General features: G+C 36.0%; 1 long non-coding RNA gene across 1 annotated transcript in view; it reads left to right on the top strand.

Moving 5' to 3' along the window:
* The window catches only part of LOC131034050 (uncharacterized), a 62,848-nt gene extending 46,168 nt beyond the window's left edge, over nucleotides 1–16,680 (top strand). Inside the window, exon 3 of the long non-coding RNA XR_009103732.2 lies at nucleotides 16,438–16,680. This is a non-coding gene — a long non-coding RNA (uncharacterized LOC131034050). The remainder of the gene's footprint in view (nucleotides 1–16,437) is intronic.
* Nucleotides 16,681–16,880: the final 200 nt, after the last annotated feature.

Raw genomic sequence — 16,880 nt, 5'->3', positions numbered from 1 at the left:
ACGTACCATTCGAGTTCCCATAGGTCAACCTTATGGCTAGGGGACTTACTTAGAGGGTCATGGATCTTTGCAAGGGCTCTGTGAGCCGTTTTGGACCTTCAGACAACAATTCCTACTTTTTAGGGAAGTCTCCTATTTTTTAAGGAGAACTGGCACTTGTTTGGATGACCACCTGGGGGACCAGGGAGTAGAGCAGGATCCTTTTGAGCAGTTGCAAGTGTTTAGAGAGATGTTCCTATTTTTTAGGGTGAGTCCCTACCTTTTAGGAGGAACTGTCAAGAGGCCTCTGGGACTTAGACAACATTAGTGATCACAGTGCTTCAAACGAAATTCAAATCTGAGTCGTGGATTTCATTTTATGAATAAATTAGGAAATATTTAAATATTTCCTAAATTGGATAAAATTAATAATAATAAAGTGAAATAATACAATCACTTTATATTAATAAAGTGGCCCCTTGGCTAATTTTCCTAGAAGTTATAACTTAAATATATGATCGCTTTTAATGAGGAATTAGACCCTCAATGGGTCAAACCACTTAGGGGAAATATTTTTTAAATAAAAATAAACATTTTAAGATGTTTAATGATGCTAAAAGTCCAACCCTAACCCCAAATTCGAATTAGGGTTTGAGGAATGTTAAAAGAGAATTTGGGAGCTCTTTTTTGCATTATGTGATTGAGAATTTTTGAGAAGAAAACTCTTTTGCAGGTTTGCAACGTATTTTGCAGGTGTGTGGATTGGAATTGGGGATGTAGACCTCCATTTCTGAGAGAAAGGATGAAAACCCTTTCATATTTTGTCAAATTAGAATGTTGGTAATGCTTATATCTATCCAACAAAGGGGATTAATCAGAAGAATGTTGACACTTAAAGTAGCAATTGGTTGCCAGAATCAAATCTGAACAATTAGAGGGCAGATTTTGGTGAATTATTGCAGTTTGTGACAACCATACCTCTTCCAGCCTAGCCGTACACTCCTAGCTTCCGTGGGGATTCACATAAAATAAATTGGAGGGGTTTACATCTGGGTTTTTGTCCAAATTTTATTGTTATCATTAGGAATACAAAATAGAATCATTCTTTCAGGTTTATGATATCATTGGAAAGAGATATGAGCAAATCGGTGGGGAAAATTGACCAAATTCAGTGAAGTCTCCTAGGGGCTTGAAGGAAATAGTAGCAGTTCTATCTATTTGTGTAAGATTTGTTTTTGATAATTATTATTTAGGAGAATAAAACCTCAAGGAGTAGTTAGAATACCTTGGAAGCTCCTGTAGCAGCAATTGGATTCATTTTAATCAATAAAAAAGTCCTCCAGACAAGGAGTTGGACTCCTGGTAGGCCAATTTTGGCATACCATTGTTGAATTCCATTATTTATTGGCATTTGTTAATTGCTGTTATAAAATCAGTCAACCTGAAAAATTTATTTCGAGTCATTAGTTCATGTTTTATCATTGTTGTTCAGTTGCATTGTCAAATTCCCAAGGCATATATATTACAAAACACAAAAAACACATAAAACCTCAAAAACAAACATATAAAAACCAGATTCCCCTACCGTTGGCCAAAGAGATCAAAATCAGAAAACTAAATCAGATTGCTTCAATCAGTACTTGGCATCTTTTAGTGGTATTAGAGCATAAACCTGTGAGCCTATGGGGTGGTAATTGCATTCACTTGGTGTGATTGGATTTGGTTTTTGGTTGGATAGTAAAAAGAATTATCATGATAGGGTTATGTAAAAATAAACATGCAGGGAGGGAATTTGATCAAACACCTTCAAAGAGTTCAAGACATTGTAGAGGTACATCTAAAAGTACAAGGAGGACATACAACTACATCTAAAAGTACAAGGAGGAGCAGTGTGTTAACTCAATTTTGAATTTAGTCGGTTCAGTTCATTAATAGCCATTAGGTGGTGGAAGACATGTGCAGTTTGTTAACTCAATTTTGAAGAAAGAATGCAATACCCTAGTCATCAAAATTAAATGCAATTAATGTCTTGAGCCTTAAAATGGCCACCATCTTTCTAATTTGAATTTCCTCCCAAGCACGCAACAAGAAGAATTGAGTTTTCTACGACACGAAGGAGGTTGCAGAGAAGCAAAGAGACATGTTAGAATCAATCTATCCCATTTCCTTTTTCTCCTCTCTTTTTAATGTCAACACTCTCTTAAAGAGAGTTGTTTTGAAAGCTGTAGTATTTCTCTCACGACTCTGTGTAATGTACCCCCTCCGAGTCTTTTGTAAGCTCGACTTGAACTCTAGTACTACAAAATTTCTGGATGATTGTTTATCATGCTTGAAAGCTTGGTTTTTCTAGTGTCACCAACAATGGGAGATGGCCTTTATGGTATAAAGGATACAAATATGGGAGAGACATACCTTCAATATATCTTGAGAAAAAATGTAGCATGAAAATATCTCTCCTACTGATTTCTAGTAAATTCAAACTCATGATGGCTCTACAATAAAAAGAATTGATCCAAAAATTGTTGCACAAGCTTTGAAAACACCTAACTAGGACCAATTGGTGGATGTATCTACAAAGAAGGGATGGAATCATTTCAGTGAGAGAAAAGACATTGGACCATTGTGATTAATTAGCTCTATTTTTCAAGCTTTGAAGGATTTGATTCCATCTCATAAACTATAGGCTCTATAGGCCTATCTTTCTATTTTAGTAGCTTATTTAATTATCTTTAAAATAAATGTCTTCAAGAAGTCGTTATCTTTGATGACAGTTATTGAGAGTTGGCTATAAATTAGAGTGGGAGGTACCTCTATAGGGATTCTCTCTTTCTTCTATTTTTGAGAGAGGTTAATATAATTTTTGAAGGGATAATTAATGAAAGCTACCCGAATAGGTTTTTGAAAATCATGAACTTTGTGTTATGATTGACAAATAGTTTATTCTTCTTATGTTGAATGTATCGTTGTTTGGATAATTTCTTATTGTCTTCAGTAGTGATTAAAATTTTATTCATGCCACTAGTATGGATGATTCATCTTTGAATGGATATTATAACAACCTTTAAATTGGAAGTTGTTGTGTTCTGGCTATTTTAGTATAGGATATTTGTATTCTATCCTATTCTAAATTTAGTTATTGTTATTGCCCCCTTTTAAATCTTTTTGGTAAAAACCTACACCTTTCATCTATTTTTTGGTTAAAAGCACATATGGTTTTCATTCATTGCATATTATTCGAAGGTAGCTACACCTTGTAGAATAAGTAGAGAGCTGATATGAAATATCATTGTATCTGACTTAACTATTAGTTTCATTTGTCATTTGTTTGGGCGCGAGAATACAAATTTAAGTGTCAAATTTGATAGCTAACACCATGTAAATTGTGTGTTTGTCTTGTGTTTTTTATTGCTAGATCTTGCATGTGTGTTATTTTTATGGATGATTATGTTTTGAAATATTATTATTGTGGTCAATTAAGTTTTGAAAACTCTCTCTCTCTCTCTCTCTCTCTCTCTCTCTCTCTCTCTCTCTCTCTCTCTCTCTCTCTCTCTCTCTCTCTCTCTCTCTCTAATGAAACTTGCTTGGATAATTGGACAAAAGAAAAGTCTTCCCAAACTTGCTTTTCAAGGAAACCCCCTTCTCCTAAATCTAATGACTTTGAAGATAATATTTCTTGGATAATTGGACAAAAGAAAAGTCTTCCCAAACTTGTTTACCAATCTCATACTAGAGTAATATTTCTTGGATAATTGGACAAAAGAAAAGTCTTCCCAAACTTGTTTACCAATCTCATACTAGAGTGAAGGGTGTGTGATTGAATAATGTTGGAGTTCTAATTGTTTAGGTTAGATACTTGGGTTCTCTTTTAGTTAATGTTGATGTGTTGGTTCATTCTTGGGAATATGATTGTAGTTTTCTTACTCACATTTAATAGGTTGTCATAGTGGGATTGAATAATGTTGGAGTTCTAATTGTTTAGGTTAGATACTTGGGTTCTCTTTTAGTTAATGTTGATATGTTGGTTCATTCTTGGGAATATGATTTTAGTTTTCTTACTCGCATTTAAGAGGTTGTCATATTTTATTTGAGATGTTCTTTTTGCCCCAGACTAAGTGCTGACTGTGTAATAGAATCGAGGCCATTGTTTCCCGTTTTATCTAATAGAACTTAATAGAATAAATAAAATAAGAGATTTAATAAATATTCCTTAATTGAAACTGATGATATAAATTTATTAAGTGAATATTAATGGGCTTAGTAAAAATTTGGAGTTATCTATATTAAAAATTCAATGAAGTGACTCATTGACTCTTCCTAATAAGGTGTAACATTCAATCTTGGAACATGCGGGGCCTAAGAACCCTTTCTCATAAATATCATATGAAACATTCTATCTAAAATACTTAGACTATTGTTCTCATGCTTCTAGGAGAAAAAGTTGGAGTTGTTAAGTTGAATCCTACCTTTCATCTGGCTAAATGCTCTCTTCTATCATACCAACAATGTTGATGAGGGTGGAGGTGTTGTGTTTGGCCTATCTATGATTACCCAAGCATATAGTGGCTACAGGTTCAAACCTTATTCATTATTATGTTTAGACTATTACCATCATTAATGGCATGCTAATGAGATTTTGTTCTATTTATGCTCCTAACTCTTTTATTAAGAGAAGTGTTCTTTGAGAGTAGCTTAGTATTTCACTCTTCAATGTAGAATTGGTTTTGGGGGTTAATTTTAACATTGTGGAGCACCCTTTAGATTGTAGTTGAGGTAGTTATACTCATTTATCTCATTCTAAATTTGAATCTTCGAGTCCAACCCAGAATTCCCTTGGAGTGCATGAACCCATTCTTGGCAAGACCAATCTCCGAACAGTTAGGAATATAGTTTCTGAAACTTGCTTTTATAGAAGGTTATTATTGATAAATTAGTGTTATTTATAATAAAACGGATGAAGTAGCCCACACTCTTCACATATCGAACCTTTTCTCCTTCTATTTATGGATCAAGGCTAGTCACACATAAAAATGAGTTTTTTATATTACCTGACCTAGCTCTTGATTACGTTGGATTCCAAGTGAACGTCTTGAAGTTAACACATGACATGATATCAAATACCTTGGTATTCCCTTTTCTATAGGGGTATTTGTAGAATTCATTCTTATCCAAAAGTAAATGTAAAGTATTAAATTCGACTAATCAATTCTTATCTTTGATTTGATTGATACAAGATGTCTACAAGTTTCTCTTGGCCAATCATGTGTACACCCCTTCTTATTGGAATCCTTCTAAAACGTGTTCTAAGATTCAACTTATGCAGTTTATTAGGGGTTTTTTGTTGGGCTAATTTGGACAAAAAATTTTTTTGCCTACTTCATGGATTCATTGCATGCAAGTAAAAGATAGAGGGGGGTTGGGAATCATTGACCCCTTTACTCAAGGCATTTGTATAACAACTAAATTGATTATTAGGGCATTAGATGGGGATCTTCTTGGAAGCATTTGGTTTGGCATGACATACAAACTGCTTTAGGTGGTCGATCTTGGGAGTTGGTCAATTGGAAACATAAGGTTCTTATACCACTTTTTTTCAAGGCTTATGGTTTTGGACCATTTAACTCCATTTGGACCATAGGGTAGATCACTTTGAAAAAAATATTTTTGTATGATCAATTGTTAAGTAATGGCACAAGCTTTGCTTTGCATTTTATTTGGTGGAATTGACTAGTTCAGCAAGACAATATTCCCAATGCTAAGATTAATTGCCTTACATGAAGATACCTTTATTAAAATTCTTGGCAATGTCTCAAAGCATAATTCAACCTTTCTTCAGTTGACAAGGATCCTATTTTAAAAATATGACATCTTGTTAACCTTGAGTTATCATGTCTGTTATCCAAATATTGTGATAAGTTCCTAAAAGATTTGAAATGGCCCAATAATTGTAGCGTCCCTTACTTTCCTCTTATGGAAGCCCCTACCTCCCCTGTCCTTTTCTCATCGACTCAATGTTAAATAGAAATGCAATTTTAACTAGTCTACATTGAACAAGTTAAGCTCCTAGATTTGGAGTTCCAAAGTTGATAGTCAGTCACAACAAATAGAGAGGAAAGTTATTCACTTTAAATTGCCTATTGGTGCTTTCCTTTCCTTCATCTTTGCCTCTACTTCTAAAAGGGAGTTATTAAGCATTCTTTTTGGCTCTACACTCATGCTCATATTCTATGGTGGTATCTCTCCATTTTTCTTGCTAGATTTTTCCCTAGAATTAGACTTGACGATCTATAGTTCTTAGACTTTCCTAGCACCACTGTATCATTGCTCAAACCTTCAAGAAAATTATCCATAAATTTATTTAGAGATTTTGGTGCCTAGAATCCTTATCTCATACCTTTTTCTCTTTGCAAATTGTGGACTTGATGCTTAGTGCAAATTTCTCACTCTATATTACCATCTTATAGTTCATAATCTCAAAGCTTATTTGATCTTTTAAACAATTTGGTCAATTTGCAAGCACAAATTCAAGATTTTTAAGCCAATATGTAAGGTAGTAATTCAAGAATGTTCTTAAATTGCATGCTATAAAGGACAACAACTAAAGTTTCTCATGATTTGGAGGATGATTGTTATTGCAGCGGTTGTGTCACTGCCATGGTTACAGAGTATAAGCTTTATGAAAACATTTACTTTTACAATTGGCTAAATCCTCTTTCACGATGCAATAATGAAACTTTGGTAGCAGGCATGACTTAATTTTGTGCCTTTATGTTCTTGAAAATAGACACTTTTTGTTGATAGAGGCAATTGTTATGTTTACTTTAGAATATCTTTTATCTTTGGTTGATGGTTATCGTGTAGCTACTATTGTCTCCAATGACGTTATTATCATTTGATGTTTTGTTTGACTTGTTCAATAGGTTGTTTGTAGGTTGAAAGGTTCATTTGTTACGGATTTTGTAGTGGTATGTATTTTTTGACTTGGTTTTTTAGTTTTTCTCAATTATTCCAAAAAACATATTATAATAACAAAACAAAAAATTCTTATGTTCAATTTAAGAAAACCAACATAATTTTTTTTTATCTTATGTTTAGATAGCTTTAATAAATATGGTGTTTACAAGAACACTATATTTATATTTACAAATATGTACTTATTTATGAGGTTTATTAAATTATTTTTAAAATAATTATAAATAATATCAATTTGCTGAATATTTGTTTTTATATTTAATTATTAACAAGTTGCATTTCCATGACAAATGATTTTTTTTTTATATTAAATAAAAGGTGTAAACATTACATAAGAGTACTTATGAGGTCAAATCCTTGGTACATCAAGAAATTAGGATTACTGTTCAAAGAGTTTGGCCAAAAAACATAGCCTGTCAAAAATAGTGATATCGAAAGTCTCATACTATCCTAAATCTATGCATCGTGAGTTTTGTCCATTATGAGGTAAAAAGTATAGCAAAAATGTTGCCTCAGCTAATAGTCTTCAATTGTCAACCTAGGATGTCTTGCTAGTTTGGAAAATGGCAAGCGTAGGTTGCACTGGCTAGTACTGGGGCATCCCTCCATGATTATAGACTTCTCTGATTGTGGTTCTAAGTGTTGTGATGAACGGGGCTTTCTCAGCAGTGATATTGGACCATCCATAACCCTAGGAGAGCTCATTGATATACACTCAGACTGATTGATTGTTCAAGAGTCTGCCAAATTTTTCCTTTGAGATCTTCATAATAAGGGTCACTTGCGAAGAAACATTGTAATAGATGAGTCTCCTAAGAGACTTAGTAAGCAACCTCTCACTATTCTGATACTTATCCTCATTATAATATTTCTAAATAATCCATAAAACTTCACACGTTAAAACTGACTAGAAACCATTAGTATCTTTTTTCAATCATTTAATGTAACCATTAATAACATCAAGGAGAGAAATACCTGTTGAACATAGAGTACCACTGAGAGGTGGGTGAATCAGTGGTTCCTAAACTTTTTGACTTTCAAAGCAAATTTTAGAATACCAGTTAACCACTTAAGAACTAAATAATCAAACCTGTAAAGCAAGAAGGAGAGCCAAAAGATAAATCACACAAATGCAATTCACAACACCAGATGTACAAGGAAAACCCAATGTGGGAAAAACCTCAGTGAGAAAAGTTGTTGGAGACTACTGCTCCAATCCAGCCTCATAGGTAAAACACTAAATTACAAAGATTTAGGGCACCAACCCAAGGAGCATCAACTCCTTCTGTTTTTTAGAGCACCGACCCCTGCACCAAGCTCCAACTTGGTGATGTATATTGAAATACAATTTGAATACAGTTAAGGCTTCTTTTTGCAAATTAATTCTGTAACTCTTGATTAAACATCCTACTACCGGTTGACAGTCTTTTCTCCTCCATTGAATCTCACACTAAAGGTTGTGAGATTACTCTCTCTGATTCTTGGCCTCTCTCTCTCTCTCTCTCTCACACACACACACACACACACACACACACACACACACACACACACACACACACTATGTCACACTTGGATGCTATATGTTCTACCACACCTTGTCGGTTTTGCATAACTGTAAAACTATAGTTATACCGGTACTCAATTAGTGCCGGTTAAACCCTCTCACGGATTTGCTTGCTCGCTTACCTTGCAACTTTCTTAGAATAAGTTCTAAGGCTGACAATTCTTATTTGCACTCAATCTCTCTTTTCTCTTCTTCTTCTCTATAGCATCATCTTGCTCTATCTCGAGCTCCTCTCTTTATTCCATGGTTGCCCGCCAAAAAACAATTCAAATTCGGAGCAGTTAGGGTTTCGTTTTCTCGACACAATCTGCATGAGATCCAATGCAGTCTATCATGGGTCGATCACATGTACTCCAGATATGCATATGTACACATTTCCCATTACCCAATGCATATTTTTTAAAGATAGCAATCACGTACAAGATTTCCTTCTTTGAAATCTATCGACTCATAGAACACTTAGCTGTTTCCTTTTCGAGGTCTTCTTGTGATTAGATTTCCTTTGCATTGATATAGGCACCAACTGCTCCCTGATCTTCCTTTGTTATTCTTTCTTCTTTGAGCCGCATCAGTCAGTTACAATCTCGTGATTTGCAGTTGTTATATTAATGTCAACTAGCTATTTCAACAACCAAGTCGATGGTGACTTTGTCAACCTTTGCATATTTGTCACCTTAGCTCCACCTGGCATCACCATGGTCAATCACTCAGCTCACCAACACACAGTCGGTTGATACTTGAACATTCAACAAACTCATACCGGTACACGCCTTTACCGGTGAGACCTTCTTCTTCTGCTAATCGATAGTGCATACTGTACCAGTAACACATCTTCACCTCTGGTGGTTTGTGATAACTTCAACATTCTGCCTCTTCATCATAAACAGGCAGCCAACCTCCAGACCGATTTATTGCTCTATTGATTGTTGCTCAACATGTTAACACACACACAACCTTCATCCCGGTTTATGCCTTATCGATAAGCCTTCATTTTGTTTGCTCAATCTCATGTACATTGCCATCATGTCGGTCACTCTTCCTTTCTTACCAGTGACCTTGCCAAATCAGTTGACATCAATGACAAATTAATGCCAAAATTCTAACAATACTTTTGTAAAAGTTAATACAAAACATACTGCAAATTTTTATAGCAAATATACAACTGAAAAAGATATGCATGATGTTCTCAGGAGTCTTGCATATAGAGCAATTTAGAGAGTTACTTTGTAGATTTTTTATAGGGAGCCTTTGTAGAATGAGTAGCCACTTGAAGCATTTAAGCTTCGATGAAACATAGGATTGCCAATGAGTAGAGAGTAACTTTTGCCAGTCTTCCTTGGTGTACTGCACATGCCATACAATGTTAAGGTGTAATACAATATCCTCATTGGTCAGCAAAGCCTTATACATAACTTTAGCATTAACCGTGTGCAGAGGGGGCCCATTCATCCATGTATAGGAGGAAGGACAATCCTTCTTCACTATACATGGAATGGATAGGTCCAGTATGCTCAAAGCATATTTAAGCATTGAGTATGTTCTCCAAATAGATTTAGGAACACAATACTTATCCTGTAAAATATCCCATGAAATGAGTGTACCATTAGAAATAATATCATTGAAAGAATTGATGCCTTTTTGGGCCCAATTTTTAGTAAAACACCCTTGGATAAGAGCCAAGGGTTTGTCCTTGTGCATTAAATTCCACCATATTGATTTTTCTCCAGCAATGGTGTTACTATTATCCACCACCCCATTGTTAGCAATCAAGTGTCCGATACAATCCCACGCCTTCCAAATGGTTTTGAAAACTGAGGATCCTACTGGGGATACAAGGAATCTACCAGCGATCAAGTCAACAAAGGGAAGATTTTTCCACCCCTTAGATTGTTTAGGAACTGCTCTGCTAATGTTGTTTCTCACTAGGATTTTCTAGGGTTCCTCCCCTTCTATGACATGAAATATCCATCTAGCTGCCAATGAAATGCCTTGAAGCCTTAACTCTTTGAGGCCTAAACCACCCATACACTTATCCAAACAACATCACCTCCATTTAACTGAGTGCCACTTACTATTACCTCTACCATTAAACCAGAGAAACCTCCTGATAGACTTCTGAATTTCATTGATCTAGTAGTTACAGAACATCCAAACAAAGGAGTAATATAGGGTGTAGGATGATAGGATTTTTTGGCAAACTTGCAATCTCCCTTCTAGTGAAAGGTACATATTATTCCATTTGTTCATCTTATTGTCCAATTTGGCCTTGATCCAAACCCACATATCTTTTAGATAGGGGTTCAGAGCAAATGGGATACCCAAGTATCTGATTTGTTTAGAAGGACCTCCCCATTGGAAGTCAAACTTGGTTATCCATCTTGGAGGAGATTCATTCCATCCTAGCAATATGGATTTGGGAGCAAAAATTTTGGCTCCTAAGGCTTCTCATAAGATATTAATCTTATGAATCAGAGAGTTGAAATTGTCCTCTTCTGATTGTAGAAAGGATGTAGTGTCATCGACAAATTGTACATACTATTGGGAAGGATAACCCCCTTCACTTTAGGGGATAGTGTTCTATCTCTAAGCAAGTAATACATAGCATCGGTCACTATAACAAAAGGAGTTGGGGTTAGGGGGTAACCTTGCCTAAAAGACCTGCTGAGGAGGATACTTGGGGATCAGGATCCATTGATCCCAATTTATACCGAAGCATCCTTTAAGAGTGTCTCCACCATATGGAAAAAAACTTTTGGGGATGCCAAATGCCTCGAGCATCATCAGAAGAAATCTCCATTCCACCCGATCATAGGCCTTTTCAAAATCTATCAGGAACATAACAACATGCTAGTTGGTGTGCTTAGCCCAATTCATGGCTTCCCAACTAGTAATCAGATTTTCTAGGATGTATCTTCCTTTGATAAATCTTGTCTGAGTATTACTGACAATTTTAGGGAGGACTGTTTCTAATTTGAGGGCTAGCATTTTAGTTAGGATTTTGTAGGAGACATTTAACAGAGTTATAGGTCTCCAATTCTTCACAAGAGACTTGTCTCCTTCCTTAGGGATAAGTTTGATAACCCCCTTATTAATATTTGCACCCAGGGAGCCTATGTGTATTGCCTTCTCATACACTTGTACTCAGTCATCCAAGATCCATTCACAATTTTTCTTGTAGAATTCTGGAGGGAGCCCATCAGGACCAGGGGCGTTATCATTCTTAATACTTGGAATGTCCTTTTTGATTTCCTCAACTCTGAGGGGTCTATCCAAGGCCCCAACATCCTAGTCTGAAACTTTCTTAGGGATGAGTTCTTTGCATTGTCTAAGGGTTGGATCAAACCTAGATGGGTCCCGGTCTGTGGTGAATAGCTTCTCATAGTCCTAAGAGAAGGCAAGTTGAATGTCCTCTGTGCTAACCAGCTCAATCCCTTCATCCCAAATCTTGTCAATCCTTTCTTTGTGTTCCTTTTGTCTGAGCATGTTGAAAAAGAACTTGGAAGCCATCTCACTGAATTTCATCCAATTAAGTCTAGCTGGGATGTTGGCCCCTTGGGCTTTCTTGTGTTGAATCTTCCTGAGCTTATCTCGGGTAGATGTTAATCTTTGAGACAGATCCGAGTTGTGAGGATTTTGCTGAATGAGTGCTTCCTGGGTGGTAAGTAGATCGGTGAATTCTCTCTCCTCCCTTTTGCTATCCTTAGCAAACTTAGTACCTAGTGTTTGGTAGAGTGTTTTCTAGCACTCTACATTCTTATTCCACATACTGATGGCAAACTGGCACTGGGAGTTCCACTTGCTGATTCGCATGACTATATAGAAGGCATCTCTGACATCTTGGTTCTCAAGGAGTGTGGAATTGAGAATGAAGTTGCTGGGCCTCTTAGAATGGGGAGGAAAGTGGTCATTAACAACAATGTGAGCAAGGATGGGGTGATGGTCGGAGAGGGTAATGGGTAAAACTTTAACAACACAACCATCAGAGTCAAGGGTAAAGGAGTAGCAACTGGAATTTGGATAGAAGCGATCAAGCCTAGGGTAGATCCTCTTGGATCCTTGCTAGGAATTTAACCAAGTGAACCAGATGTGTTTATTATCCTTCTTACTACCCTCTAGAGGGTCAAAAAGGTGAAGTCTTGATTTCATTTTGTGCTACTGCAATTTTTTATCACTTTTCCAATCCGTGTTTAGACCGCCAGATTTATCCTCTTGATTTTCTATCATGTTGAAATCTCCTCCCAAAATCTAGGGGAGGTTAGGGAGGCTAGCTAGCCACTTCCATAATTCGATCTTGTCCCTATAGTCATTAGGGGCATAGATAGAGGAGAACCCTATTTTTGAGTTATCCTTCTCCAAGATTACCCAGGAGGCTCTGTTGCAAGGGGAGGACCCACTTTCCTTAATCAACGGGGACCATATTTTATTGATCATGATAACTACATCCCCCTTCCTTTTTCATGACTGGTGACAAATTGGACCGCATCTCTCCATATGAATCTGATATTCACATCTACCTGGAACTTACAGGCCTTAACTTCTTGGAGTAGGAGGACATCTAGATGATGGACTTGAAAAGCTCTGAGGCGGGGGGCGGTGAATCAGTGACACCAAATAAAACACTACTTCAAACACTAACCAGTAGATGAACTTAACCAATCATTTAAACCAAATACATGCTATCCAACATGATATAACAACATCCACAAAAAGTAAAGCATCCACCATAACACAAGTGTTTATACGTGGAAAACCCAAATAGGTAAAAACCAAGTTGAGATGGAACTCACAAGTTAACTATCTGCAGTAATAGAGAATTGGCCGGTTAAGGTCTTACAAAGTGCTCTACTAGGAGCAAATCTTGTTAGAGATCCCAAAGCTTGATTAGAAGTTTATACCCTGTTAAGTTTACTACCCTGTTAGGAGTAACCTCGTTGCAGGATTTGAGAATCCAAACTAATGGATCACCTTGTTAGAGGATTTGTACAATGAAGCTTGTTAGAGCTTACCCAGTTAGGGGATTTGATTCTGTTGTAATGATTAGAAAACAACAAGAATGGTTTGATCTATTCTGAGTAGCACAATATTTGCTTGATCAGATCATTCTAAGTATATTCAACACTGCTCTTCATCTTAACACTTATCGCTCTTCAACAAAAACTTTCACTCTTGATGCATATCAGTATTCGCATAACATCCTCTCTATCTCTATCAGTTTTAAATGATTCACTAATATGTCTTAATATAGATATTCAAATCTTATGTCAGCCTAAGGAAATCAAAACACAATTTCCTAGGTGCAGTGTATCTAGACAAGTAATCATAACTCATCACAAAAATGACTGCCAAGAAAATGGTGCTGGTAACTTGTCACAAAATCAGATACCGGTTAGAACAGTCAATACTTGTTGGAACAAAATATGTGAATTGTTGTCCTGGAACCTTCCACTTGATCTCCATCTTCATCTTCATCTTCATCTTCATTTGATGCCGACTTAGTGTAGCCACGGGTTATCTCTTAAGCACATACCGATTGACACAGAGTATCGGTTAGAGATAAACCTTAAACGTACTAGTTGACAGTGTAAACTAATTGAAGTTACACCGGTAGTCAATGGAATCATATGTGTGTGTGAGAGTGTTTCATCAATGACAACCAGTGATAAATACATTACAAACATCATCAAGCCAACACTAGATTTCTATGTTGGTTTAAGAACCTCCTTGTAATGTGCTTTCTATCAGGGGATTCAAGACCCCTGATGTTCAAAGAAATGGCTTTCAATTCCATAAGAGACAAGTTTAGGTAGATGAGTCCTTGGTAGCTTTAAAGATATGAAAGCATTTGGGAGTACCTTTTCTGTTTTTGTTCCTCTTAGGAAGGGGGACACCTTTTTTTTACCTATTGGTCTCCCTCTCTTTCTTTTCACCATAATGAAGGGGCCTTCAACCTTAGCATTATGGATCTCTCCTTCTTCGGAATCCATAAACGAGGTATTATCTTCAATGTTGGTTGGGTCACTAGCTAGAGATCCCTGCTCTCCATTAGAATCCTTGTATAAGGGGCTGGCTCTAATACTGCCAAAATGTTTAGGAATATATTCTGCAGTATGGATCGAGTCTTGATTGCTAACAATGGGTTTGGCTTCGGTTATTTCAATGCTAACAACTTCCTGATCGCAGATGATAGGGTGACTACCCGACTGACCAACTCTTGGGCGTTTTTAATCCTCATTCTCCTTGATTTGGGAGATTGGGGAGGATTCGAATCAACATTATGTATTTGAGCCAAAGAGACATCAATCGCGGAATGTGGGGGGGGAGGGGGGTGGGGAGATCCGAGGGGGGGGATCCGCCACAAAATAACCAAAGTCCATGTTGGTATCAAACAAGGGAGGGGGGCAGCCGAATCAGCCATTGCCTTAGCCATTTCTTGCTTAAGGTTACCTAGTTTTTCTAAAATGGGAGCTTGGACCTCGAACGAAGCAGATGAGGGAAACTTTTTTCTAGAACTGCTGGAGTCAACTTTGGCACCTGAATTCAATTTTTTTTTGCCCAAAATAGGGCAATTTTTTCGTAGGTTCCCTTCTTGTCGACAAAGGAAACAAGCATTAATTCCTCCCCAAATATCAATAGAGCAGGTGAGATTTTTATCCTCCATCATAACTTCGATGGAATTAGGGATATCTTTACTCCGATCAATCGAAATGAGGGCCCAAACATCGAGGTGTGGAAGCAAAGAGAGTGAGTGGTCAATCCTAATCACTTTGCCAATTGGTTCCAAAAGTTGTGGAATGAACCTCCACAAAAGGGGGGGGGGAGATTCTTAACTATGAGGCATCTGGGGCAGGATAGGGCTAAAATTTCATCACTCATAGCCTCAAGCATCCATTTAATCGCCCTGAAAGTACACTTGCCAGTAGACCAGAACTGCTTATCAACCGCTTGAATTTGAGATTTATGATCTTTAAAAATTATTATAAACAATCATTTTTGAATCATACGGTAGAAAGAGCATTGAAACCCTATTTTTTTAGCTAGATATTTCTAAGTCAATCTTCCATAAATCTGCAGGTAGGACACAACGTTGTATCTATGGCTACAAGAAATATGGCCACATCCTTTAATATATTCCTTTCATTGTTAATAGCATCGACCATGGAAGAATTTGGAGCAATAAAGAGGGAAGAACCAGAAGTGAGGGGTTGCTTACCTTTTTCTCTCTCCCCACCATTGCCACATTCAGTAGACTACGAAACCCTAACTTCGAACTTGGTAGAATCCAAAATGATGGTGTCAAAATTATCAACCAAGGCCAATTTGAAAGTCTTAAATGGGGCCGAACCCTTGTCAGGGGGATCCCCACTCGAATCGCTCGACATTAAAAGTACGAGCTTGTGGACTCTCACATATGGTTGCTAAGGTCACATAAAAGATTAGATGGTGGCCAAAGGATGAAGAATGAAATAGATGAAAAGTAGGCAAAATAAAAGAATGAAAAGAGGAAACTTACCCACGTGGAGGAGGCCGCCTGCACTCCACGTCGACGACAGAAAAACCCTTCGTACGCGGCTCCTTTTTATAAGTTTTTTTCATGACAAATGAATATTATAAAAACAAATAAATATAATTGATAATAAATTATGTTTTAGATGAATAATTAATAAATTTAAAATTTATTAAACATAGATTTCAAAAAGATAGTTTAAAAGTTCTTTTAAATTAATTGAGTTAAATTAAATTGAATTACATTTAATTATTAAATCAATAAATTTAATTTTAATATTATAAAATGAAATTATTTTTCAATTATTTTAATTAATTTATTATTAAAATTAAGACAACTACTCATTATTTCATAATATAAATTATTTTCTTTCTATACTCTTGATTGAATACTCATTTTTCTTTTTGTTTCTTATTTGCAGGGAGGAATATGACGACAATTTTGAAGAAGGGCATTAGATTTTCCTAACCTTAATCACCTTTTCCCCCTTTTTATAGTTCCTTATTTACCTTTCTATGGTATTAGAAATAATTTCAATAATAAATATTGGTTTTGAGATTATTATTATTATTATTCTAATTTTATATAAACTATATGCTTATATTTTGTTACACATATTTGTATACGTAAATGAATAATCAAAATATAATTAATACTAAATATATTTTCATTTATTTTTTAATTCATGTTTTTAATTTCATGTGTGACACAAGGGGCGAAGGACAATACAAAGAGGAAGGGATTTTTTTATTTTTTATTTATAAGAAAAAAGTATATTAAATATATTTGTTTGGTGATGAGATTTATAGGTATATTTTATCTTTTGTTTAATTATGTATTGTTATTATGTTATTTTATTTCAGG

The sequence above is a fragment of the Cryptomeria japonica genome, chromosome 2, assembly GCF_030272615.1.
Source record: "Cryptomeria japonica chromosome 2, Sugi_1.0, whole genome shotgun sequence".
Lineage (NCBI taxonomy): Eukaryota > Viridiplantae > Streptophyta > Pinopsida > Cupressales > Cupressaceae > Cryptomeria > Cryptomeria japonica.
The sequence above is the reverse complement of the archived record's forward strand: the minus strand, read 5'-3'. Positions and strand labels throughout refer to the sequence as shown.